Source organism: Orycteropus afer, unplaced genomic scaffold (assembly GCF_000298275.1).
Source record: "Orycteropus afer afer isolate SDZICR_OR568_19922 unplaced genomic scaffold, OryAfe1.0 scaffold01171, whole genome shotgun sequence".
Taxonomy (NCBI): Eukaryota; Metazoa; Chordata; class Mammalia; order Tubulidentata; family Orycteropodidae; genus Orycteropus; species Orycteropus afer.
In genome coordinates, this window is record NW_006922758.1 from 150,759 (window position 1) to 154,885 (window position 4,127).

Consider the following 4,127-nt stretch of genomic DNA (forward strand, 5'->3'; position numbering starts at 1 on the left):
TAATGATGTTTGAAATTGATTTTGAAATACTTAAAAAAAATAAGATGGAGTAATATATATAATAATAGATAGATAAATGAATAGAAAAGCAATTGCTATCAAGTCAATTCCAAGTTGTGATAACCCCATATATATCAGAGTAGAACTGTGTCCTATTGGGTTTCCAATTGCTGATATTTTTGGAAGAAGATTTCCAGGCCTTTATTCTGAGACATTTCTGGGTAGACTTAAGTCTCCAACTCTGTGGTTAGTAGTCTAGAATACTAACCATTTTGACACCCAGGAATTCCAGGTGTTGTTGTTGTGTCCATCAAGTCATTCCTGATTCATAACCACTCTATACAGTTACCCCATAGAGTTTCCAAGGCTAGAATGTTTAAGGGAGCAGATCAACAGGTTTGTTATACCTTGGAGCAACTAGTGGATTTGAACTACTGACCTCTCAGTTAGCAGTCAAGTGTTTTAATAATTGTGCCACCAGGGGTCCAGTGCTCCAGATAGTTGCAATCAAATAAGTTTAGTAAATGGTAGAAATTAGATGATAGGTATTTATGTGTTAACTGTAAAATTCATTCAACTAAGCTGTGTACTTAAAAAATTTCATAATATGTACAAAGTTGGAAAAATTCCAATAGTACTTTTTGGCCTAACTTGAATTATAAGTGATATTGTTCCCCAAATATCTCATTTCAAGAGAAAAACTGAAACTTGACTCAGAAACTGTAACCCCTTGCTTCAACTAACTGACCCCACACAGGTTAATTCTGAAAGAAAATAAATCACCTGCCACTTTGATCTTCTGACAAAGATATTTTTGATATTTGTGCAAGGAGTACAAACACTTGAATTTGTCACCACTTCCTGAAATTTTCAATATTCAGCTGGCCTAATTTTGGTGACTTCTGAAGATATTTTTGAGTAGATCTAAATAAGAACACTTTGATACTAGATGAGGATCCCAGGAGCCCAAACAGAAATAGTCCTTTGTATTCTTCATTACCCCTAGGGAAATCTAAGCATGTACCTACAGATGATCAGCTCTTTCAAGAAAAATAATAGAACTGTTCTCTTTGTAATATCAGTTGTACTGGGCACTTATGATGTGCAATGTCCCATTCTCAGCATTGGGGATTCAAAGAAAAACCAGACACTGATTTTGTCCGTGCACAGGTTTCAGGTAACTAACTGGTTCTGCGACCTAATTATGTGGTCATAAGGAAGGATAGTAATTGGGTCATGGGTGGAAAATATTATGAGAATTTAATATAAATGAGTAATAAGAATTTGTATGTGAGAAACAACCATTCCTCTTCCTTTCCAACCGTATTGCTTGTTGTTATTGTTATGTGCCGTCCAGTTGGACCTGACTCATAGCGACCCCTCCTTGCTGAGGCAGTATCACTACGGAAGTAGATTGCCCAAACTTCCCTCCGAGGAGTGGCTGGTGGATTTGAACCATCAGCCTTGTGGTTAGCAGTCAAGTGCCTTAGGCACTATGCTACCAGAGCTCCTAACCATATTGCTAGGAATTGCTATTCCCTTTATCTATATATCCTAGCTAAGCAAAGGAAGAATATTCTCTAATTTTTGGCAAATCTAAACCCCTCTATCTTCTACTACACTAGTCTTGGTTTTCAATATTGAGGTTACTCTGGTACCTAGAAATGCATATCATAACACTTTATTATTTGGAAGAATTTCAGTCATCTCAATCAAACCCTTGTTTCAAATAAAATGAGGGAGCAACCCATTGCGGTAGAGTGATCTGGTTGGGTCACATGAGATCTTCTTTGCCTTCCATGTTGTTAAAATCTATGAATGACTGGCCAGATCCTTGAAGTTGCCACAGTAGAATGGAAATTTATGGATGAATATATTTAAGTCACGTAAGTTACAGATATAACAGGACATTATTTTTTGGAATGTTACAAAAATTGTTTGCTTTTGCCAATGAACCTCTCTCTTATTTTTACCTACCAAACATGTTGAATCTTTTACCTTTTGTCCATCTCTGATAGACAGTGCCAACTTACTTTAAATGATTCAACTGGCAGTTTCTTCTCACTTGGTCTCTCTGATTTTAGTTTTACTCCTCCTGATTCTTTTTCTTCAAAGCCACAAGATAAATTTGGATTTGTTTATATCCTGACTGAAATTCTTCACTGATTTCTCACCTATTGGACAAAATCCAAGTTTGGCTTTCCAGATCCTACAAAACATGGTCTCTGCTTAACTTTATTCTGTTCTTCACGTTCTTCCTTTTATCAAATGTTTCTTTAGTTTCTGGTACAGTTTGTGGTCTCAATATGTGTTGAATATTTTGTGATGAATCAAACAGGTAATATTATTATGGAGGAAGTCCTAAAAGTTTACTGAAAGACATTAAAGACTACCTTAGTAGAAAGATAAGCCATGTACATGGATTGGGATATTGTAAAGAGCTCCATATTGTAAATGGATCAACTACTCTCACATTGAATGGGACAATTAAATTACATCAACAATTCCAAATGTTTTGTTATATTGGTTTGATTTTTATAGAACTTGAGAGAAAAGTATTGTAGAATTTATTTAGTAAAACAAATGACAGTTTCCAAGTCACTCTGAAGATGACAATGGGAAGGATTTGCTTAAATAAAAAAGTAACTAAATCAATAGTAATTAATTCCAGATATAGAGATATATACAATTAAAGAACAAAATAGAATAGATGATGTAGGCACAAGTGAACAAATTCAGTTTATAACATAGGCAAAATGTTTTTAGCTCATTGGCAAAAGAGGTACTCTTCAATAAATAGTGCTGAGACTATCAGTTATTTATACAGAAAGAAAAGAGATTGAATTTTGTCTTAATTACTTAGTGCTGCTATAACAGAAATACCATAAATTGATGGTTTTAAAGAACTGAGGTTTCTAGTTCAGGAGGCTAGAAGTCTGAATTCAAGGTATGGTGTATAGGCAGATCCTTCACATCTATTTCAGCTTCTAGGAGAAGGCAATCCATGGAGTTCCTGTGTTTATAGGTCAGATAGCATCTGGCTCCCCCATGTGTGTCTCTGTATCCATTCTGGTCTTTTATATCTCAGATGTGACTAAGTTTATGAACCACCCATACAGTGGATTGAGTTTTTAACAAAACAAAAGAAAAATCACTATTTTCAAACTGGGTCACATTTATTGATACAAGGGTTAGAATTTCAACACTTATTTTGAGGGGACACAATTTCAATCCATAAACACACCACTACCTCACACTATGTTCACAAACTTTAGAGGAAAAGTAAATTATAAAACCTTAAGATTCTATTGAGAAATATATTTATTGTCTCTGAGAATGAAGAATTTCTTAACTAATGTTTCCATGCTGCAAATCATAAAGATAAAAGTTAATAGTTAATTATATTAACATTAAGAACTTCACCATGCCAAAAGATTACATAAATTATAGATAAACCAAAAATTGGCAAACAATATTTCCAACTCAAGTAATAAAAGTTCAAGTGTCCAGTATAATAATAATAAATAAAAATCAATCAATACAAAAAAGAATAACAATCCAATAGAAAAATCAGCAAAAGAGGTCTTCAGAAAACAGGATTACCAAAATGCAATTTGAATCTCTAAGGAGATGCCACATGTCACCCATCCATAATGACAAAATTAAAGTCTTTCAAAGAGCCCCCCAAGGCCAAATCAAGAGCAATGTGAGCCAGTAAACAAAGCAATATTGAATTGAAAACAAAGTATAAAAGACATTTCCATGAGACCATACTAATACAACATAAATGTATGAGTAAACAAATCAATGAGGGAAAACTAACACATCTTTGCAGAAAAATTCCTAATAATTTGTGTTGATATTATTAGTCTCAACATGGTGGAGCAGAACTCTCCACTCATTAAGTGTGGAGTGTGCATAGTGACTTCCTTTCAAAGAGTACTGGGTGGAAAGGGGTGGGGAGTGAATTTAGAATGAAGAAATAAGAGAAACACTATTTCAGCCTAGTGATCAAGGATAACATTAACAGTGATAAATCATGTTGATAACATGTGCCTCAGATATGATGTGATGACAGTAGCACTATACATCGGTGGACTTCTGAGGAACACACAGTCCCAGTGTTG